The 25,064-nt window shown below is 34.5% G+C and overlaps 1 protein-coding gene and 1 long non-coding RNA gene across 2 annotated transcripts in view; one reads left to right on the top strand and one right to left on the bottom strand.

The window, feature by feature from the left end:
* Window positions 1-25,064, bottom strand: part of LOC149065278 (caspase activity and apoptosis inhibitor 1-like) — a 277,778-nt gene that overhangs the window by 146,082 nt on the left and 106,632 nt on the right. The window lies entirely within an intron of this gene.
* Window positions 1-25,064, top strand: part of LOC149065279 (uncharacterized) — a 174,723-nt gene that overhangs the window by 145,722 nt on the left and 3,937 nt on the right. The window contains exon 2 of the long non-coding RNA XR_016195653.1: window positions 13,560-13,812. This is a non-coding gene — a long non-coding RNA (uncharacterized LOC149065279). The remainder of the gene's footprint in view (window positions 1-13,559; window positions 13,813-25,064) is intronic.

Genomic DNA, 25,064 nt, shown 5'->3' with positions numbered 1-25,064 from the left:
CCATACCTGAAATTATTGTATGTACATGGGGTACCCCGCCCTGTTCAAAATGAGGTGGGAAAAACACGTGAGGGGGGGAGGGGGTGCAAAAACACACACACACATGTGAAACAATAGCTTTCAACAAGGAGAAAAACATTTTTCGAATAGACTGAAAACATTATCGCAAATTACATTATACATTCAGCATTTTTCCACCGAGTTGGAGAGGTTGTCTTTTTTTTTTTTTCCTGCGTGGGTGGCGGGTTTACAATTTAGAGACAATGGCGTACACACATATAGAGTCACCCCCCTCCCCCCTTTTTCCATATGGTAGATTACGAGGACTACCGACATGCCGCTTGTACAAGTTAATACACGGATTCGTTAACGGGAGAATATATGATGGGAGGGAGTGAATAAACATTTAAAATATGACTCTTTTTCGGCTAGATCAAGAGGTGCGCGCAACCTTACCGGGAGTGCGGGCTGATTCACTGGTTTCAAAAAACGCGTCGCGGGCCACTTAAGTGATCTGAGTATGAGCCGCGGGCTGCTAGCAGTAGTAGTGAAATGTGATTCTTTTTCGGCTAGATCAAGGGTGCTCAACCTTCTCGGCCGTGCGGGCTACTTCACTAATTTCAAAAACGCGTCGCGGGCCACTTAAGTGATCTATGTGCCGCGGGCTGCTAGTTGTAGTCATGAAATGTGCGTTTCTGGGCCGAAGAAGCGTCTGTGAGAGACGTCGAACTTCTCTACTACTGTAAGATTTGCTACTATTCTATTATAGAAGCTTCTACGGCCCAGAAACGCACTTACAGTAATGAAATAAAGAATTGGTTTCCTTGCACTATCGTGGTGTATGATATGTCCGTTTCTGGGCAGTAGAAGCCTCTATGGGAGAGTAGTACTAGTGAAATGTGACAGTAGTAGAGAAATTCGACGTCTCCCATAGACGCTTCTACGGCCGCACTACTACTACGACTACTCCTGTAAATGTGACGCGCGTCAATTCAATAACTTGTAAATTCGTCGCGGGCCACCGAAATGATCTGGAAATGTGTACGGGGCTGATTTAATCATCCCTCAAGTGTCACGATTGTCACTTAAATAATGTATAAATCCGTCGCGAACTACTCAAGTGATCTGGGACACTTTGCTGTGAGTCACTTAAGTGATCGGGAAATATGCCGTTGGCAATTGATTGAGGTGAAAATGTGTGCCACGGGCCCATAAGTAATCTGGAGCAACGCCCCAGATCGGAACATAGCTGCCAAGTCTCCGGATTTTCCGGTAATCTCCCGAATTTTAGCTTCATCCCTCGACCTCCCGAAAAGTTCTTAAATCTCCCGAATTTTTACGGTAATCACAAAAAATCCCTAATTGTCCCTAAAAATTCCCTACTTCATTTAGAAAAAAAAATCCGCTTCTGAAAACAATCCCTAAGGAATTTCTTGTGGGGCATGAAGAAGTCTTTTGCCTATGTTCCCCCCCCCCCTTTCGAAATGACATCACACGTCGTAAACAGGGAAATAGCTTATCAGCCAATAGTCCTGGGTAATAATGGAAGATTATAGTGACGCGCACGTGGTCAAAATTTCTTTTGTTGAATTCACGTACGTGCGATACAACAAAACATGAATACTGATAAGCAAAAACATTTAATCAATTTTAAAGATACTTATTCCCCGATGAATTTGCTTTCATCAAACGTTCCAGAAAAGGGCCGACTTTTCCTTTTTGTATAAGTTGTGTTACGGGCATAAACATAGGTCATGGTGGAAAGACTGACATCATCACTCATGTGAAATGAAAAAAACATCAAGCAAGTGTCGCAAAAAGTCAGTGTTCTTCAGAAATTGACGCTTTCCTTTCCTTCATCTTCCGATGATTTTGGGGTCATTCGCGCAGAATCACATCGTTTCTGATTCAACACAATATTTAGTTATTTTTTTAGATCACCATTTTAAAGTTTTGGCCTTCAACTTTTCACTTGTTTTTTGCGTAGGGATTTTATTCCCAAGGGTTTAACTTCCATGTGTGTAAAATCCCTGTTTTATTTGACTTAAATTTTTGAGTAGGGATTTTATTCCCTACACTAATTTTATGTGTGTAAATCCCTATTTTACGTGTGGAAAATCCCTGTTTTACGTGTCGAAAATCCCTGTTTTATTTGACTTAAATTTTTGAGTAGGGATTTTATTCCCTACACTAATTTTATGTGTGTAAATCCCTATTTTACGTGTGGAAAATCCCTGTTTTACGTGTCGAAAATCCATATTTTGTGTCGAAAATCCCTATTTTATGTGTGGAAAATCCCTATTTATGTGTCGAAAATCCCTATTTTATATGTTGAAAATCCCTATTTTATGTGTGGAAAATCCCTAGTTTATGTGTGGAAAATTCCTAGTTTATGTGTGGAAAATCCCTATTTTAAGTGTCGAAAATCCTATTTTATGTGTTGAAAATCCCTAGTTTATGTGTGGAGAATCCCTATTTATGTGTGGAAAATCCCTAGTTTATGTGTGGAAAATCCCTATTTTATGTGTCGAAAATCCCTATTTATGTGTGGAAAATCCCTAGTTTATGTGTGGAAAATCCTTATTTTATCTGTAAAAATCCCTTTTGTATTTATTAGGAAGTGGTTTTAGCATAAAATACGGGTCAGCGCGAAAATCTCTCTAATTTTCATTTTCAAAAGTTGGCAGCTAACAAAACCAAAAACCTGGAATTCCTTTATAACGAAATTTCGTTGTAACGAAGTGATTTCTCCGGTCTCTTTGGAGTTCGTTAAACCGGTATTCGACTGTATTTGAATTTTTACTCGGTCCCTTCTAATGAACACATGTAAAATACATAGGGTGTCGTTCTAGGAATTTTTTTATAAGATGCAGATAAACATGCATTTTTCAATTTCAACCTAGCAAAAATACAGGGTGTCTTGTAAGTGGTGACGCGGCCCCCCATCAACCGTCCGTCGCAGAGGTATAGTTTCGATTTAAAAAAATGCTCAAAAGGCTTTCAAAAATTACCCTGTACCAATTTCGAGAGCGAAAATACAGTGTGTCACAAACTAAAGAATCTGCACATACGGTTTCCTTGTCCTTTATATTCACTGATGAACGGACTGGATAATTTGTCTGTTGTGGCCTTTGTGTCTGTATTTTTGTATTTGAAAAACAATTGCACCATTTTCATCAGTGCACTTTTCAGTGGAACATTTTTTCTTATATGTTCCCAATTTCTCACGTTGATATTTTCAGAATGACGTGAAGCACTAATTTCTTCTTTTATGATTTTTGATGGTTTTTCAGAGATTTTCTTTTGACGGCATTCGATATTATTTGACTCTCGAGGGGATTCTCAGGTCCGTGGTTGTGAGGTTAAGACCGAGTTGAAAAATATTGTATCATTTTCAGCAGTGCACAGCTTTGTAGTGCAATTCTTATTTTTACACCTCCATTTGATGTCTTCCTCCGTATTGTATGCTTTAGGAAACTTAAAATTTGAATAGAGAACCAATTTTTTTCCCTTGCTTGCTGAAAATGAACTCCGTATACACTGAAAGTAAGCGTACTGTGTGAAAACACAGAGTAAATTATATCTATCTCCTATATTAAGTAGGACTAGAAAGACCTCGAAAAAAGGTCTTAGGTGTTAAGTTCACGTGTATCTCCCTGTTTGTAAACTTATCAAATGTCGCATATTACGATAGGAGTATGAGGAATTACCGACGCTTGCCGTCCAAATAAAAAATAATCTGGCCCAACAATGATTTAGATAAAAACCTGCAATTCTTAGAAATCGGGGGTGAGTGCAATCGACCTTTCGTTTGGAAATTGGGGTAAGCTAAAGCCTCCTAGAAGTAGTATCTAGGACACTACTTCGTACTACTAGGACACTACTAGGACACTACGCTTTGCCTACACCCCATTTTGGTTGGTGATGAAAGCTGCGGTCGGGACGTTGGACAATCTGACTCGACTTCAGAACGAAAATAAACTTATAAGTATTATTTATTAACAAATGGATTAACCAGACAGACATGCGGCTATGAGGACACAGATTCTCTCGTCACTGGCATGTCGTGCTACTGCGCAGATGCAAACGCGAGAGTGCAGCGGCATCTCTCGGATAATATATTACATAATTTACTATTTGTGAGGCGATTCACTATAGCAACATGCCACTACAATATCAGAATCCCGATAGTGAAGACATCTTGACATTCACAAACTACCGTCATTACTTGAAGCTTGACTCTACCGGAATCCCTGCAAGCCATTATCACGACATTAGCTGAACTCTGATACTACCGGAATCCCGGCATACACAAGTCACTATCCTGACATTATCTAAATCTTCCGGAATCCATGCAGGATACGGACTCTACCCGAATCCTTGCAAACCGTTATATCGACATTACATAAATTCTGATATTACCGGAGTCCCGGCACACACACAAGCCAATATCCTGACATCATGTAAATCCTGAGAATACCGGAATCCCTGCAAGCCACGGGCACTAGAGGAATTTGTGCAAGCTACTAACTATCCCTACATTACCTAAATCCTGAGAGTAAGTTGCCAAGTCCTGAAATTAATCTCAATTATTAACTTCGAAAATTCAAGCCTCGTTGACAAAAAATAAAGGGAAAAAAATTGGATATTTCTCTCTCTCTCTGATAAAAAAGTTGGGATGGTCAAAATTGCGGGAATGTCCTGTAAGGTACGTGCCATACGGTCACCCTTCAAAAGTTTCTGGCCCTTCTTTCTTTCTTTCGAACCGAGCACAACTCCGGGAAATTTACTACCGATCGAGTTTGTGCCGGAAATATGCGTATGTGTACCTAACAGTCTCAGGGCGCGTGTACGGTGTTGTGTGTGAATTTCTAGTGGTGCCATCTATATTACAAATTGTGAGTTGAAGTATGATGTTTGAATATTTGTACTGCTGTAGGTCTGTTCTCTTCGTGGCGAGACTTTTCAACGGTGAGACCGGCTCGCATTTGCGTCTCGAAGTTAGGAACCACAGTAAACCAGCTTCAGAAAACTAAAACTGTGGCGGCGGTGAGGTCTGAACCCAGGTTCTCGCGATGCGAGTCCGTCACTATGACCACCCGACCACCACAGCGGCCAAGTTTCTTGCCCACAAGCGAAAAGAATACAGCATATCTGGCCCCGCTGACTGAAAAGATTGCACACCCCCCCTGTTAAATGACAAGGGTCTTCAACGCATGACCTGCGGCCCATATGTGGCCCTCGAAACTCGTCACCGTGGCCCACGTAATTTTTTAGGAAATATACTGAAAAACATTGAAAGACGATTAAATAAATGAAAGAAATCGATGAAGCACGCGTTCCACTATCTTGTGCATCTGAACCATTTCCACGTCCATGTTAAAAAGTTGGGGGGGGGGGTTCAGGACCTTAATTTTAACAGAAATAATAATTTGACAAATAATTTAAGAATTTTCGCAAGAAATAACTGAGAATTGGTGACAGATATAGTTTCAGAATTAGTGACAGAGGAATTTCAGAATGGCTGAAATAAATAATTTCAAGAAATATTGAAAGAAATAAATATACAGTGTTTCAAAAAGAATCATCCGATTTAAAAAAAAAATCATGACTATTCAGCTTTTGATCCGTTTTGATCGAATAATATATAGGTAGAAAGAGGGAAATCTCTAGTTTCACGCGGTTGCCGACAGGTAGCGCTAACGCTGTTGTTTTTCGCCCGCCACTGCAGCGTTTGTCAAGACGGCGACTGCACAACAGAAATCGTTTTGTGTTCCAAGATTCGCGAAGTATGAGTCCGTAACGACTGTTCATCGTGCTTTTCGTCGACTACACCTTGGTGTCGACAATACCGCTCAAAGCATTAGGAGATGGTATAAACAATTCCGGGACACGAGTTGCCTGTGTAAAGGGAAATCCCCTGGCCTTCCCCGCATGTCAGACGAAAATTGTGGAGAGCTTCGGACAGAGTTTCTCACGTAGTCCACAGAAATCCACTCCCAGTGGATGCAAAAACATTCTCGCAAAAGTTTTTTTACGCATTTCAAATCAGATGATACTTTTTGAGACACCCTGTATATTGGAACATATTCGAAGAAATAATTTCAGAATAACTTGAAAATATAATTCCAGAATAACTTGAAAATATAATTCCGAGAATTATCGAAAGAAATAACTTCAGAATTAACGAAATAAGTAATTAATCAAAAACAATTTTAGAATTGCTGAAATAGCTCCAGAATAAATGAAAATCTTCATCACTTGAGGCCCCGTTTTTATCAGGGGCCATGTTTGGCCGATCCGTTAAGACGCAAACGTGTGGCAAATCCGTTGTACCACAACGAGTCGCACTTCGGTATTTATGATTGTTAGGTGAAAACAACGACTTGATGTCATTTACGTCCCATCTCAACGGATTTGCAACACGTTTGCGGTGGCCCGCGGGCTACGTGGAAAGTTTGACTTTGGCCCACAACGTCTAAAAGGTTAAACACCCCTGAGTTACGACCTTGATGTTGCTATGCGTACAGCACAAAACCGTAGAGATCCTCTCACGTCCACGGTAGAACCGACCCACAAATGCCCTGCACGAAATTTTCTGGACGGTCCCTAAAATATCTCCGTTTTGCGAAACAGGAAACATGAACGACTTGGGGGAAGTGAGATGAATGGACATAGATGAATGCGGGAAAAATAAATAAATAAATAAATGGAATTGGCAATGACGTTATACGTATGTTCTAGAGAAGAACAGGGAGAGGGCACTAGCAGTAATGATATAAATTTTAATTTGCTGTGTGCGTGACCACCTGTCGAAACAAAACATTGCACAGAAAAAACTAAAAAAAAACTAGGAGTAAAAAAATTAGTAAATAAAGAGGGAAAAAGCCCAAAAAATAATAGATATATTTCATTTTCTTTTCCCCTCAAAACATTTTTCACCTGCTCCTGAAAACCCACAAAAACTTTTATAATGGGAAATCGCAATAAAACTGTACAGCCTGCTATCAGAAAAAATTTTATCTATGGGAGGGGGGGGTGTCGAATGACCATTTTTTTTTATATTTCGCCAATTTACTTTTCAGCAAAACGTATCTAAATTATATCAATAGCATACATTCAAGGAGAAATACTGAATTAAAAACACAAACGTGTTGATAAATTCAAAATTAAAGCATTTCAAAAGCCAGAGTATAGTGCTAAAGGCAGCTGCATACACATAACTAGAAACTATAAAATAAGAGGAAAATAAAATGATGGGAAAATACAAAAATGAATGGAACAATGAAGAGGTCGTTCTCAAGGGGGAACCCCGCCCACATTGTCCCAAGCAACAAAACTGATGGTAAGCCAAGAAAAGGCTTAGAATTGCCGACATTTTTGCGAAAACAAGCTTTGGAAGTCAAAAAAGCAAATATGAAAAAATACAAAAATTGGAAAATCAAAAAGTCTAGAAAGATACGAAAAATACATTAACAGCACAATATTAAATTGACACCCCCCTACAAAAATATGTTCGAAAGTTGGAAAAAATATGAAATAAAAATATACAATCGAATCCCGTTTTAACGAATACCGTTATAGCGAAAATCTCGTTTTAACGAACACTTTTCTAATCCCTCAAATAAGTTTACATAGGAACAATGCAAACAACCTCAAATTCCTTTACAACGAAATTTCGTTATAATGAAGTGATTACACCTGGTTTTTTGAAGTTCGTTATAACGGGATTCGACTGTAATAGCATACCAAAAAATTCGACTCTTTAATGGTGGTGTCACAAATCATGCGCCGCCACATGACGTCAACTATCAAGTCAAAAAACGTTGGTGAAGTTTGAAAAACCCATAAAGAAAGACGGTTGCCACTCAAGACATTCCAAAAGTCAGAAAAAGCTTTAAGAAAGTCCTTTACATTATTGCATGTTTTTTTTTTTTGTTTTAAATTCTTGATAGTTGTCCAAAAAATGTATTTTTTAGAATTCTAAATACTAATGTTAGAATTGAAATTAGATAGAAAATTAACTTTAAATTTGAATTCTTTTCTTTTATCAAAAATGCCGATAAAAGCAATGCTATTAGACAAACACATTTTAAAATCAAGGAAATCCGCAGAAAGGGGGGGGCCATGATTGGTTCTCTTGAGTGTCAAGTCCGTTGGTTAAATTTCACCACTTAATTCCACAAAATTTTCAAAATTAAAAATAACGATATCATTGACATGTCTTAAACCCATGATTTTGTGTTCAGCGAAAATATTTGTTTCATAGAAATGTAAAAAAAAAAAAAATATTCGCAAAAGCACTAGAAAAACAAGTGCCCATGGGTATACCTTTCATTTAAGACATGGATGATATTATACAAGTAGTTCACAAAAATGCAAAATTTTACCAAATTACTCCAAAAGTACTTATCCAAGTTGATAATGTTTTTGTATTTTACATATAAACCCTCACAAATATTTTAAGATGTTTTTTCATGTGGAATATTGGTCAACAAATTTTCAAAATCGAATGCTTCAATACTATCAATTTTAGAATTTCTTAAAAAATATTCAGAACTTTCTGAATATATATATATACGGGGTGATTATGAAAAAACTATCCCGATGAGATTTTGGCATAAGGTATTTTGAGGTATGCGCTCAAGAATGATATGGAAAACAACAGTGTCACTCTAACAGTTACGGTTACAGTGAGAAAATTTCGAACATATCAAATGGCAACACCAAGTTTTTTGTATTGGAATGCGATCTCCATACTGAAAAACACTAAATAGCGTTGGAATGGCACCTTTAGCACGAAAATCCCCGGAGCTAGGCAAGGAAAAAGTAAAAAGGACTTTGCCGTGCACCAGAGCATTAATGTTCGTTTCATTCGTCACACCGTTTCTTCGATCCCAGCCTGATTAGTCCTACACAAGGTCGTGTGGAAAATTTGTGAAACACAATAAAATGCTTTATTTTATGCCGCTTCTCTGTCCTTATTGGTGGTCCTTATATATCTACCGCCGGTGATTTTCATGCTACAGTTGCCGTTCGAACGCTATTTAGGGTTTTTCACAATGGAGATCGCATTCCAATACAAAAAACTTGGTGTTGCCATTTGATATGTTCGAAATTTTCTCACTGTAACCGTAACTGTTAGAGTGACACTGTTGTTTTCCATATCATTCTTGAGCGCATACATCAAAATACCTTATGCCAAAATTTCATTCAGTTTCTGTGAATGGTATGATAGTTAGGGGCCCATATGTCGGGATAGTTTTTTTATAATCACCCTGTATATATATATAATAAACAACAAAGTGATTTTGTCGGTCTCTCGGAGTTCGTTATAACGGGATTCGACTGTGTATATATATATATGGAGTTCGTTACAACGGGATTCTGTTTTTTGACAGTTTTACTGCAATATATATATATATACACAGTCGAATCCCGTTATAACGAACTCCTAGAGACTGGCGAAATCACTTTGCTATAACGAAATTTCATTATAAAGTAATTCCAGGTTTTTGCATTGCTCCTATGTAAACTTATCTGGGGGATTAGAAAAGTGTTCGTCTTTCGCGAGATTTTTCCGTTATAGCAGGACTCGACTGTACGTTATTGCCCAAACCCGAGATGCGGCGGATTAACGACGGGGGTCCGCGAATCGACCAATTTCGTTCAATATTGACCCGATCAATGTCTGAAATTCGGACATTGGCCGGCCAGTTCCCGAAATGGCCGGTGATCCCTGGCCAAAGTCCGATAACAAGAGACACGATTCGGAATTATCGTCAGGTTAACGTATTTTTTCGTGATAATTACGCGCGCGTCAGTTATGGCAACCCATCAAACTGCAGTCACGATGCGGTAATCATTTTTTTTCCTCCAAAATTTGGCAGAAAAAATTATACGTTTATGTAATTATTTTAATAGTTTTTCCCTCTCAAATTTCACTTTTTTTTCCCTCTCGTAGAGCTAATCAAATAGAACTAATAGAGCTAATCCAATACAGTCACCATATATAGACATGCATCACACGTTGGCGATTAAAACATGGATTTGGCTCCTACCGGGCCCCGGGCCGTCTGTTACATCATTCACTCATTCCGGTCTATCGCCCTGGGCAACTTACTACCCATTGAGTTGCGCGGAAGTCCGTCTTACATCAGCACCTCTAGCTTTGGCCAGGGATCTCCGACCACTCCGCGAAATGGCCAAGACCGATGACTAAAAAAAATAAAAAAATCAGGTTTATCTGGCAACCCTTAAATAATAAAACGAGCACAGCTCCTTCCCAGTTAGACGTCCTAACAGTCCCCGAAATCAGGCACCACCGCTAATATTCCAAAATTTAAATTTCCAATGAAATTCTATCTCACATCAATACCTTCTTTATCTAAGCCTATATATATACACGTACTAAAAATTCCAAGAATACTTAGAATATATTAAAAAAAAAAAAAAAAATGATATTCGAAAAATTCTAGACGTTAATTGTAAATTCAGCAATCATTATAATATATTCTAATTTTTTTTAGTTCTTTTTAATTATTTTTTTCTTCCTTTCTCGCTTTAATTCTCTTCTTTATAATAAATACCGTTTTCGAAAATGGGGAAAAAGAATCAAAAAAAAAAAAAAAAATTACTTTACATCCTTTTGAAAATTCCGAATCGAGACTGAGGAGGAAAAAAAGGAGAAAATTAAAATAAAATTAACTGTTTCAAGACTGCATTTCAATAGAAAACTCTTGATTAATTCGGCTCATTACAGCATTAGTAAAATGATACCATTTATATATATATATAATTTTTTCCTCCCTCCAACTTCTCTTTTCCGCTTAAAAGGATGAAAAAATGGGGAAAAAATTACACACACACACACATACATACATATATATATATTTTGAAAAATTAACGAAAAAATAAAAACGCACTTTTCCTCATTTAAAAAATTTATGAATTTAATTAAATATCAATTAAACTACTCGCTTCACTTCTTCCACTCATTCAGCACTTTTTTTCTCCTCCTTCTCCTCCTTTTTCTCCTCATTCTCCCGAATATTCCTCCTCTCCAAAAAAGAATAGGGTTTTTTTTTTTTCTTTTTAATGTATTTTTACTCATACTTTTTGAACTCCCCTATGGAACTTGTTTCTCAATTATTTAAAATTCAATTTTTAAATGAAATCGAGCGCTATTAACATTTTTTTTTTTTAATTTTTTCCTTATCATTTATTAGTTTTCCTTTTTTTTCTTAATTATTTACAAAAGAGAGGAATTCGCATTTCAGCGGTGTATGTAAGACTATATCTCTACCATCTCTTGTTTTAATTTACTTTTATTATTATTATTTTTTTTAATATATGTATGTGTATAATTTGACTCTCTTTTTTTTTTAAATCTTTTTTCCTCCCTTTTATAGAATTTTAAATTGAGCCTGTTCATTAGCTTTTTAAATTAAGGAATATTTGAATATTAATTTGGATAGCTTGAAACTGTTTTTAATTATACGTTGTTCGGTTTTTGAAATATTTGCATAATGGCAGTAAAGGAAATTTTAGAATATAATTTTTTTTTTTTGTGCTTCTTCTTTTGATAGTATTACTTTATTCTGTTTTTGATCTTTTGTTTAGGGGGGAAATATTATATGCAATTTTTATTATTTATTATTGTTGTTATTTTTTTTTAATAATCTATTATTCTTTTCACCGAAAAAATAATAAAGTTTCAGATAAAACTCTTCTTTCGCATTGTTTGTTTTATGGAATTTATTTCAAAGTGATTTAAATGTTACGCTCTTATAATTATATGGCATTTATGTTTGTGTTTGCTTTGATTATTCCTAAAAATGGTATTTTATTGTTTTTTTTTTTCCTCTAATAGGTTAATTTTTCATGAATTTTGTGCTCTTTTTTTTCTCCTTGCGCTCTCTTTTCCCATTTATTTTAATTTCGTTTCTTTATGCTCCGATGAGATTTAAGTGTTCGTTAGAAAATTTCCGTTGTGTATATATGCATGTACATTATATATATATATATTTTTTTTTAACGTAGAAACTTTTATTTCACGAGGAAAACATTAAAAGGATATGAAAATTAAACAGAATACATTTTTTGAATTTGTAAATAGTTTTACGCATTTTTTTTTGTCCTTTTTGGAATTATTATTATTAATTAATCCTTTTTTAATGTTTATATATGTATATTGAATTGAAGACTGTTCTGAGAGTGAGTAAACCGTGAATTGCTAATATTTGAATCATATATTTTTCCATGGCTTGATTAGGCTTCATTTTAATGTGAATGTGATTGTTAGAGAACTTTATTTTACATTTCATTGTGTTAAAAACTGCTTAAATGCTTTAATTCTTCTGCGATTTTTAATCAGAGGAAATCAGATCCGATAGATATTTGAGAATCAATTTTTTTCCTATTTTTTTAAGATTAAATATGAACTTTTATAGAAGGGTATTTGGTATAATATTGTTCCGGATAATGCTTCTCACAAGTACTTAAGATGGCAAAGCGCGAAGTAATTCGAAGGACATTACAGATTCATTTCACAGAACAGTTTTGTAAACGTATTCACCGGCAACGATTTGACGAAGCACGCTAAACAAAGAGTGGATTCTATCACATGGTATTGTAAAAACTCAACAAACCCTTTAGTTCTGCCCGGTGGAGCCACTATGTAGTCGAGGAAAACTTACAAAACAATCTCCACGATTCTCGCGGGATCTTCACACTTCTCTTGGCGTTATGGCATCGCCAAATCATCAGACTCGCCAAGTTTGTTGCTAATTTGGCGAGATTTACAGAGATATGTGTTAATGTCTAATTACAGGCAAAAAATTATATGGTAAATAAGGACTATTTACATAATTTTCGTAACAATATTTTGAATGCTACTAAATGTAAAAATTATACGGAATACATTTTTTGAATTTATAAATAGTTTTACGCATTTTTTTTCCTTTTGGAATTATTTTTATTAATTAATCCTTTTTAATGTTTACATATGTATATTGAATGGAAGACTGTTCTGAGAGTGAGTAAACCGTTGAATTGCTAATATTTGAATGAAATATTTTTCCATGGCTTGATTAGGCTTCATTTTAACGTGAATACCATTTTTAAAGAACTTTATTTTAAATTTTATTGTTAAAAATTGCTAAAATCCTAAAATTCTTCTGCGATTTTTAACCAGAGGGAATCGGATCCGATAGATATTTGAGAATCAACTTTTTTTCTATTTTTTTCAGATTAAAACGTTTAGGAAGCGGATTCGGTAAATGTCACTATGTGTTAAATATAAACTTTTATAGAAGGGTATTTGGTATAATAACGGATAATGTCTCTCTCACAAGCACTTGAGATGGCAAAGCACACAGAACAGCTATGTAAACGTATTCACAAGCAGCGATTTGACCACAATCACGCTGAATAGAAAGTGGGTTCTCTCACATACGAGAGATTTGGTACTGTAAAAACTCAATAATTCCTAGTTCCGCCCGGTGGCGCCAACATACAGTCGAGGAAACCTTACAAAACTATCTCCACGATTTTTGCAGGATTTTCACACTTCTCTTGGCTCTATGACATAGCCAAATCATCAGACTCGTTAAGTTTGTTGTTAATTTGGCGAGATTTACAGAGATATGAGTTAACGACTATTTACAGGCAAAAAATGGCGTGATAAATAAGGACTATTTACAGGCAAAAAATGGCGTGATAAATAAGGACTATTTACAGGCATACAATGACATAAAAAATAAGGACTATTTACAGGCATAGAATGACATAAAAAATAAGGACTAGTTACAGGTAAAAAAATAACATGATAGATACGGACTATTTACATAATTTTCGTAACTATATTTTGAATGCTACTGAATGTAAAAATTATACAGAATACATTTTTTGAATTTATCAATAGCTCACGCACTTTTTCCCTCTACTGAAATTATCGTTATTAATTAATAATTTTAACGTGTGTGTTTGTATATGTATATTGAATTGAAAACTGCTCTGAGAGTAAACAGTGGATAACTGATATTTGAATTAAATATTTTTTATGGCTTGGTTAGGCTGCCTATTTAATGGAGATGTCATTTTGAAGAGCTTTATTTTAAATTTTATGGCATTGAAAATTGCTAAAATGTTTGGATTTCTTCGCATTTTTGAATAAAAGGGATTCAGATTCGATAGCTATTTGAATTGATGTTTTTGCCAGATTAAAAATTTTTGGAGTCGGAATCGGCAGATGTCACTGTTTGTTAAATATGAACTTTTATAGAAGAGCATTCGGTACAATGTATCAGTATTTGATACCAAAATTCAATATTTTGAATGCGATTGAATGCAAAATTAAACAGAATACATTTTTGGAATTTTTATACAGCTTTAAGCATTTTTTTTTTCATTTTGGAATTATTATTATTAATTAATATTAATTAGTACTTTTAATGTTTTTATATGTGCAGTCAATTTAAGAGGTTTTCCAACTTCGAGGTGCGAATGCGAGCCGGTCTCCCATTTAAAAACGGTCTCCGCAGAGAGCAGGCACACCTACAACACGATGCTGACATAACATGGAGATTCAAACATTTCCATCTTTACTTCAGAAAATGAAAGACAGATGGCAGCATGAACACGAAACAAGCCCAACTACACAACATAGATACGTTAGGGCCACACATTCCGACATGTGCCGATTCGTTAGAAATTCCAAAGAGGAATGTGTACGAGTTGTATGTACGGTAAAGTAGTTGTAGTCAATTTAAGACTGGTCTGAGAGCAAACCGTGAATAGATGGCTGATATTTGAGTTGAATATTGTTTACGGCTTGATAATTTTATTTTAGTTTTAAAGAACTACATTTTAAATCTCATTGCATTAGAAATTGCTAAAATGTTTGAATTTTTTTTTTGGATTTGGGGGTCATTCAAGTATTACGTCAGCATAGATAGGGGGGAGGGGAGCAAAAATGGCTGAAAAATTGCTAACGTAATACTTGTACGGCCCCTTTTGAATATGAGGGATTCAGATTTGAGATATTTGAATCAACGTTTTGTCAGATTAAAACTTCTAGTAACCGGATTCGCGGTAGATGTCACTGTTTGTTGAAAACAAATTTTTAAAGAGTACTTTTTTTGAATGTCACTGATTGTCAAATATGAATCATAAAACAAATAATGCATAAAACAGTGGATTTTCAATACCACCATTTATTAGAGCAAACTATTTAATAGGGGATCTCCTACCTTTCCACGAGATAGAAAACTTTATGTAGGAATATTATTCATCCATTGTGATTTATTTCAAATTTTTACCACATTTATTTGGTTGCGTATACTATCCGATACTCGTACAAAATTTGACATATCTTTGATAATAATTTTTTTTACAAACATTCAAAAAACAAAAAACCGCATTAGAAACAAAACTTGTGCTCAAGCAACATCATCATGAAATTGATTCACAATAAAGGAAACTGCTCAGTCCATAGAATGAAAACAAAATTGAGATCCATTCATAAATACTATATGGTTATAAATTTTTTTCAAATTTTTTAAATTTAATTTTGGATAAGATTAATTCTGTAAAATCTCAATCATTTTTCGTCATTTTTTGAACCAAAAAATTTTCTTCATTTTGAATCATTTTTTATTCATTACATTACATTGATTTCGTGCAATTTTATTACGCGCGAAAGCTGTTTCTAATGCATTTTTTCTTTTAATTTGTGAAAAATTAAGTAATAAAGATATAAGTAAAATTTTGTACTGGAATAGCATAGCATGCACAATCAAATATAGGTGGCAAAAATTTGAAATAAAGCATTGGATGCAAAATAATTTTAATAACATTTCGATATACGAAAGAATTCTTTTTGCCATGTTAAAAGGTAGGAGAATTCGGATTTGTTCATCTTTTATCGTCTCATCATATGTTGAATAAAAATCTTAAAACAACCAAATTCGATAAATCTTCGAACATCACTGTTTGTTAGATCAGATGAGCAAAAAATCAAATTCGTCTCAATTTTTCCGGAAAAAGAAAGTCATAGTGACCTTACTATAGTTTGTGAAATTTACTGAGATATCGGCACGCCCGTCATTTGGGGGGGGGCGGGGGGCCATTGCCCCCCTCCGCTTTTGAAAATACACTAAAAATGGTATATATATATACATATATGCAAACATTGAGTACATGTGCTTTGCCCCCCCCCCCCCTGGAAAAAAGTTGAAATGACGGTCCTGGATACCGGTGATTTAAATTCTTGAGCTCTATTTTTTTTCAATTGCTGAAATAACAAAATCTTGGAAGGAATAGAGAAATTGCTGTATAGGGTGATTAGAATTGAAGTTCCCGTACTCTGGCAGTAGTTTCTCTCAAAAAAGTGCTTATCCGAATACAGCCAAATTTTTATGATGTCTTAATGAGACCATGGGGGAGAGATTTAGAAGATTTTAAAAAAAAAAGTTCAATTTTCAATCACCAGGTGAAAAAGTGGAGATTTCTAATTGAATTTTCCCTTTCCCCATGGACCATATAGACCTTTCTTTTTTTCTTGATGACCTCTACCCCGAACGATCGATGAGATAAAGGGCAGAATTAAGACTTGCAGGACACCCTGTCCTTCCCACCTAAAATTTTCCCGAAAGGGAAGTTGCCTTCTTTGCCTCTATCTCAATTAATTCCTGCCCTGCTCGGTCTTGCGATCACGGAATGCACACACAGCTTACATACAATTTTGTAAGTCTTGCATATCATTTGGAAATTCACCCCTTACACTGATTTCTCCAGTAGAAAAACCTGCTTTTCCGAAAAATGCTGTTGCAATTTCAGAAAGCAACTGCTTTACTACATATTTATTATCAAAATTACAGCATCGAGCACAGAAACGTTTCTCGCTCAAGGGAGGAGGATGTAGAACTCACATTTGCAAGCATACATTGCTTAAAAAATTTCGGTACTCAAGCACTTGAACATTTTTTTATGATCCTTTCGTCTGTTGGTCGCCAAACACTAAGTGTTTACGTGAAATTTTCCGTTGAAGGGGACAATTTTCCTTTCCGTTTCGGCGTTAGACAGGTTCCGTTTAATCCAGGTTTTTTTTTTATTGTGTATTTTGGCATTGAAATCATGGGACCACGATTTTTCCCCGTTATATAACCAAAAGTTTCCACTTAATATAGGTTCCGTTACAAACAGGTTTCACTGTACTTATTTAATCACAGTTGTAATAAATCATTGCGTCTCATTTGCAATGAAACCGCGGCATTCTACAACGTATAGAACACATCCCGCCGCTTCATTTCTACGCATAAAAATTCCAATTGTGAATAAATGACTGAAAATGTGTGGCCCGCCAAAATTTTGCTTTTTTTGGCCTGCTCCTAAAAAAGTTCGCCCACCACTGGGTGAAGAAAATTTTTTTTTCATTGCTACTTTTTCCCTCTTTAATGACTACTAATTTCTTATACACTACACAACTCCCGCACATGAAAACAACTAAATTCAGCATCTCGTGGAAAAAATTGTGGTCATGCACACTGACTGCTTAGGGGCCATTCAAGTATTACGTCAGCATCAATGGGGAGGGAATTTCCGATACGATGACTTTTGTTGGCGGGGGAGGGGGGGATGAGCCTTACGTCATCCATCAACCACCCTTTATGAATGTATGAAAATTCTTAATGACATCTCATTCGGTGCGCCAAAAGCGGAACAAAACCTTTCGATAGTTATTGGGCACCTGAACTAACATTCTCCCTATTCAGAAGTCCCCTACAGAGTCACTTAAGTGATCTCTCATTGTTTCACGGATCCTTCAATGTGTCCGGCCCGCTTAGGTGCTCTGGAACTGCGCCACGCATCAACCAAGTGATCCGTAATTATGTCAGGGACCGCTTAAGTAATCTGGGAATGTTCCGCGGGTAACTCATGTGATGTGGAACCACATCGGGGGGGGGGGGCACTTAAGAGCTCTAAAATTGTGCCACATGTCAATCAAAAGATCTCTAAATGCGCCGCGGATCGTTTAAGTGTTCTGGAACTGTGTCGCGTGTTACTTAAGTGATCTTTGAATGAGAAAGTGATCTTTGAGGCCTACTTCACTGATCTCAAAATGCGCCACGGGCCACTTAAATGCTCTGGAATTGTGTTTTCCAAGGGTTTGCCATATATGGCTCAAAGGGTGGGTCGCAATGAATTTCTTAAAGATAAATTTTGAGTTCTTACCCTTGAAATAGCATTGAAATTAACAGAAATTGATTATAATAACATATGAAGGTATTTTCTTCCGAAATTTTGATTTTTAAAAAAAATATTTTTTTTCGTCTGGCACGAGCCCCCTATGCCCCCTCCCGCGTACGTTTCCGATCCCACCAATACGCGTTAGGTGGTAGGGGGCAGCACTGACGTAATACTTGAACGGCCCCTTCTGTACTGAAAGGTTGGACGTGTTTTTTAAAATTTTGTTTTAACAAGCGTATTGAATATAAAAATTCAACACACAAATTATCTAATTAATTAGAATAAATAAATTAAAAAAAATCATATTTATGAAAGTTTACTTGAAATTTTATCTTAGAATGAAATTCTGTTTCGGTGCCCCCCCCCCCCCTCCAGAACATTCGACCACAAGCCACCGGTGACACTCATGCATAATTCCCAAAAAAAATTCAAAGAAAACTAGAAAATATAATTAATTATCTTACATCTAATAATTGCTTTATTCGGTTAAATACCATAAAATACACTTCATACGTGCCAACGCACATTATTTCACACGAAATGCTCACCTCCAAAATAATAATAAAAATCACGATGCAATATATTACGGGCAAACATCGACGATGGGTCATCAGTCGGATCTCAACTACACTTAATCCTCTCGGCGTAACAAAATCCAAAAAAAGAAAGGGCCAAAACTCTACGCCTTCCAGTCCATGAAAAATTCATGGCCCCCGTCGCGTCCGATAAAGCGAAAAACGCTCCTCACAATGCATTAAACGCAGCCCGTGAGTTCGTTTCCCAGAAAATTAATGGAGGCAACAATCCATTTACTGATTCTTAATAAATTAATTGAATCCCCGGCACACATATATAAAAAAAAAAAAACCATCGCCATCACTAAAAATTCTGACTCCGTCACCACCCAATATACTTTAATAACGGCATATTAATGTCCTGTTGCTGTTTCTTCACCATACGTAATTTTTTTTTCCCCTTGTTCCCATTATTATTATACATTATAATATATTTATTCAATTTTTTTTTTCCCCTTTCGAGAGTATATAATATGGGTCTTGTGCTGTCATCAACGCATAAATTTAAGCCTTTTTCCACAACTCGCATGGGGCAGATATCCCCGAGGAGTCTCCTCACTTCTTCCTCTCTCTCTCCCCTCTGCTTTTACTAATACTAATTAGTTCCAGGACTGTAGCTCTCGTTCCGGGAGCGCGTTTTTATTAATGAGGAGGAAAAAAAAAATTTTTCGGTGTCCTGGAAAACTTCTGGATAGAAGAAAACGCCTCTTCCAAATGCGTGTGTATATATATATTTTTGCTGGCTGTTATAATTGAATTTAGTTCTACTGGTAGCTATTTTTCCCCAAGTTTTTCAAGGGAATTCTACTGAGGGAAAAATGGGAGGGGATAGAGAGGGAGTGAGTTGAATGAAAGGGAAAAATTGCGTTTTCATTTTTATTGGGGGTTTTGTCTTCTATTTTAGTTTCAATTATATTGCCCATTAGTTAGTTTATATTTTATTGTTTTTTTTTTGTTATTATTATTTTTCCCCCATCTTTTCTACAAAAAAATCATTTTTTCCCCCTTTTTCTTAGAAGTCAGTTTTCAATTGATAAAATGTAATTCAATAAAGGCCACTTATTGTGGAGTAAAACCCACCAAAGTAATGAACAATAATTTGTTTATTATTAGTATTATTATTTTGTTTATTTATTAGTTTATTCTCAAGTGGTTCGATGATCGATGCTTGTTTTTTGCTTGTTTTTTCTTCTCTTTTTTTTTGTTTTTCTTCAATTTTGTTCATTAACTACTTTCCACTGAATTTTTTAAAAAAATCTCAAGCGAATTTGAAACATGTGAGAACTGAATTTATTTTTATTACAACGCATACGTATATATTAAATTCCCGCAACAAGTTGAAGCGTGTATTTTATTTATTTATTTATATAAATGTATGCAATATTTTTTCTCTCTTGTTTTATTATTATTTCAACGTTACATTAAGTTTTAAATTATATTTTCCTCGCACGAATTCGTTACTGAATTATTTACTAAGTAATTCCCAAAGGGGAAAAACGGGAGAAAAGAATCCTAATGCGCGACGGCAAATACTCTTAGGTATTTATTTATTTATTTATTTTAATTTTTTTTTTTTAACTTAACTATTTTCTCACTCATTATAATACCTTTTGTGAATTCCATTGTCTTGTTTGATAATTAAAAATTTAAAAAAATTAACATGTATAAATATATATCAACATTGATTTTTTCCAATGGGTAAAAGGTGGTACGTTGTGAAATTTAACGCTTTCCGAAAGATTTTAAATTAAGTTTGAAAGATTTATAGATATTCGTAATTACTATTTAGTTTGAAGTTGATGATGGAGGGAAATTTCTAAGAAAATGGAGGAAACTTTTATTTTTACTTCTTTTTTTTTTAGCACAAAAAATCATTAGTATCGCCTTAATTATTTATTAAGAATCAGCGCTTAAGACGGACGTGTTTTAAGGAATCGCGCAAATTACTATTAATGTTTGATGTCGTTCTCGTTTAAAATTTACCTGTGTTCGAATTTAATTTAATAATATGTTTATACGGATATGAAAAGCGATAAAGTGCGAACGAACTTGGAGATTTATGTTATCTACAGGGAGGAAGAGAAATTCAAACTTACGTAGTTTGTTTCGGGAAAAGTTTTAGCCGCATTTAAAGCTTTGTTGTTAAAGTTTGTGTATTAATGAATTTTGAATTAATAGAATTGTCTTGAAAAGATCTGTTTGCGAGTGTAAATCATATAACTTCAAAGAAAACTATGAAAACATTTTCTTTTAAACTCTTTACATATTCTATGCAAAATTTATTGCAAAAACACTACTGTATGTGTCGCGGTAAATGTGGTAAATGCGGTTATTGCACATAATAGCCAGTTAATATGCGTATTTACCAAGCATTTTGGTAAGTTTGATGAATTTACCCCAATTTATCACTTTTAACGGCGATTATGCGTAATACCCAAGTGTCGCGTCGTTGCTAAACATGATAAATCGTACTATATGATAATTCATACATGTGTTGTATCATTATATCGGGGTGCGATAGTAAAATTTGTTATCATTATATCGGGATATGACTATATTCATCACACATACTAGACTAATTCGCAATTATTTTTCATATTTATCATACTCACCAATCACACTAGGGTATTATGCATAATGAGAGATAAATATGATGAATTTCAAGTATTTATCAAATATGCAAACGACACTTGGTTATGATGCATATATAATCACCGGTAAATGCGATAAATTTATAAAACCTACCAAGGCGATTAAGTATGCATATTAACCGATAATAACCGATTTATCACATTTACCGCAACATATATTCTTCCATATACTCCTTTATTAAAGAATATCGATTTGGCACGAAAAGTACAAAGATCGTGCGAAAAGAGGAATTTAATATTGATTGAGCAATTTATGGCACTTTTCAAATACAGATTGCAAAGATTCTGCAAAGATTACTATTGTAACAGCGATCCTGCAAACGATTATTTTTTTAGCGAAACTCATTCTCAAACAATGATTCTGAAGCAATTGTTTCTCCAACAATAATTTTGTAAGAATAATTGCAATGATTTCGGAAGGAAATTTCATAAAACTGATTTTGTCAGAATAGCTTTTCCAACAATAGCTTTTAAGAAAGACATCTATAGCAATGGTTTTAAAAGAATTAATTATGTGCCAATGACCGAATCAAAAATCAATCACAAACAATGACTTTTTAAGAGTTGCTTCTCTCTCGCTAACAATTATTTTGTAAGAATTACTTCTCCAATAATGATTTAATAAAAAAATTACTTCTCCAATAATGATTTTGTAAGAGTTGCCTCAAAAATGGTTTTGCAAAAGTTGCCTAAAAATGGTTTTGTAAAAGTTGCCTAAAAAATGGTTTTGTAAGAATTACTTCAACAATGGTTTTGTAAAAGTTGCCTAAAAATGATTTTGTAAGAATTACTTCAACAATGGTTTTGTAAAAATTACTTCTTTGTAAGAATTACTTTTCCCACAATGACTTTGTAAGAATTACTTTTCCCACAATGACTTTGTAAGAATTACTTTTCCCACAATGACTTTGTAAGAATTACTTTTCCCACAATGACTTTGTAAGAATTACTTTTCCCACAATGATTTTGTAATTACTTTTCCCACAATGATTTTGTAATTATTTTTCCATCCATGATTGTATAATTACTTCCCTAACAATAATATTTGTAAGAATTACTTCCCTAACAATAATATTTGTAAGAATTACTTCTCCGACATTGACTTTACAAGAATTGCTGTTCAATACACGATTTCCCAAGAATAAATTCTCCAACAATGACTTTGGAACTACTTCTCAATAAACGATTTCTCAAGATTAACTTCTCCAACACTAATTTGGAAGGAACAACGATTTTGTTAGAATTACTACTCCGACAATGATTTGGTACGACTTACTTCTCCAAAAATGATTTTGACAGAACAATGATTTTGACAGTACAATGATTTTGACAGAACAATGATGTAAGAAAAACTTATCCAACAATGATGCTCTAAGCATTGCTTCTTCAACAATGGATTTGCAAAAATAACTTCCATCAACAATGATTTTGTAAGAATTACTTCTTTTCAACAGCGGTATTTTAGGAATTACTTCTCCATAAATAACTTTGTAGAAGTTACGTCGGCACTAATGGCGCATCAAGAATGACGTTTTTAGCAATGATCTCACACGGTTTCAGAAACAACGATTTTCGCGAAGACGGATTTCTTCAAATACACTCTTGCAAATAAAATCGGTTCTTAAACACAAAAACCTCTCAAAATTTTTTCCAAGCAATTCTGAAAAAAAAGAAAAGGCTTTCTAACAACGCTTTTGAAAAGAAGGCCATTCCTATAATGATTTTGAAAGAACGGCTATCCCAATAACATTCTTGGCGCGAAAGAAAACAAAAAGAATTTTCTCACAAACTCAAAAACAAACTATTTTCATTTCATTCTCGGAACACTGTCGCCCGAAAAAAAATTCGCAAGACATTTTCTAATACGAAGTAAATTCTCACCCATTGTGCAACAACAATGATTTTTGAGATTTTTTTTCTCTAACAATGTATATTGATAGGAATTATTGATCCAACTATGATTTCATTTTATAATAACTTCCCCCAATAACGATACTGCGAGATTTAGTTCTCTAACAAAGGTTTTGTAAGAATTACTTATCCAACCATGATTTCGAAAGAAATACTACGCTAACAATAATTATGTGAGAACTACTTCTCCGGCAATGAATTTGCAAGAATCACTTCTTCAACAACGATGTTGTGAGATTTACTTCTCCAACAATGGTTTTCCAAGAATTTTTTCTCCAGCCATGATCTTGTAAGAATTACTTTTTCAACAATGACTTTGAAAGAATTACTTCTCCTACAATGATTTTTTAAAAACTACTTCTCCGACAGTAATAATAAAATAATCACTTTTTCCACCATGGTAATAAAATACTTACTTCTGCAACAATGACTTTGCAAGAATTAACTGTCCAAGCAAAGATTTTTTAAGAACTACTTATCCAACCTTGATTTTGTAAAAACTACGTCTCCGACAATAACTTTGTAACAATCACTTCTCCACCATGATAGTGTGATTACTTCTCCAAAAATGATTTTGTCAGACTTTTTTTCTGGCAATGCTTTTGTAAATTACATCTCCAACAATGAATTTGTAAGAATTTTACGATGATTCGGCAATGATTTTGCTAGAACGGATCAACAAGGATTTCGTAGGAAAATTACTTCTTCATCAATGATTTTGTAAGAGTAAATTTCTACAACAATGATTTTGTAAGAGTAAATTTCTACAACAATGATTTTTTAGAATTACTTCAACAATGATTTCGTATGAACTACTACTTCCAATAATAAATACGTAAGAATCACTTCTCCCACCAGGATAATGTAATTACTTCTCCAACAATGCGTTTGTAAGAATTACTTCTCCAACAATGCGTTTGTAAGAATTACTTCTCCAGTAATGATTATGTAAGAATCACTCCAACAATGATTACGTAAGAATCAAATCTAACAATGATTACGTAAGAATCACTCCAACAATGATTACGTAAGAATTGATTATCAACTCAAGATTTTATTTTTCCAACAATTATTTTGTAATTACTTCTCCAATAATGATTTTGTAAGAACTACGTCTCCGACAATGACTTGACAAGAATAACTTTCCCAAACATCATATTGCAATTACTTGTTCAACAGTGATTTTTTTCAGAATTTTTTTTCTGGTAATGCTTTAATGAATTACTTCTCAACAATTATTTTGTACGAAAATTACTTCTCAACAATTATTTTGTACGAAAATTACTTCTCAACAATTATTTTGTACGAAAATTACTTCTGCAACAATGATTTTGTAAGAGTCAACTTCTGCAACAATGATTTTGTAAAAGTCAACTTCTGCAACAATGATTTTGTAAAAGTCAACTTCTCAGCAATGATTTTTTACAATTACTTCAACAACGATCATTTAAAATTACTTCAACAGCGATTTTGTAAGAATTACTTCAACAACGATAATTTAAAATTACTTCAACAGCGATTTTGTAAGAATTACTTCAACAATTATTTTGTAAGAATTACTTCAACAAAGATTTTGTAAGAATTACTTCAACAATATGTAATTACGAAAGGATTACTTCTCCAACCATAATTTCGTAGTTATTTCTCCAACAATGATGTTGTGAGATATACTTCTCCA

Source organism: Pholcus phalangioides, unplaced genomic scaffold (assembly GCF_987345545.1).
Source record: "Pholcus phalangioides strain wild (caught in Gottingen) unplaced genomic scaffold, Ppha-v1.0 ptg000040l_1, whole genome shotgun sequence".
NCBI lineage: Eukaryota > Metazoa > Arthropoda > Arachnida > Araneae > Pholcidae > Pholcus > Pholcus phalangioides.
The sequence above is the reverse complement of the archived record's forward strand: the minus strand, read 5'-3'. Positions and strand labels throughout refer to the sequence as shown.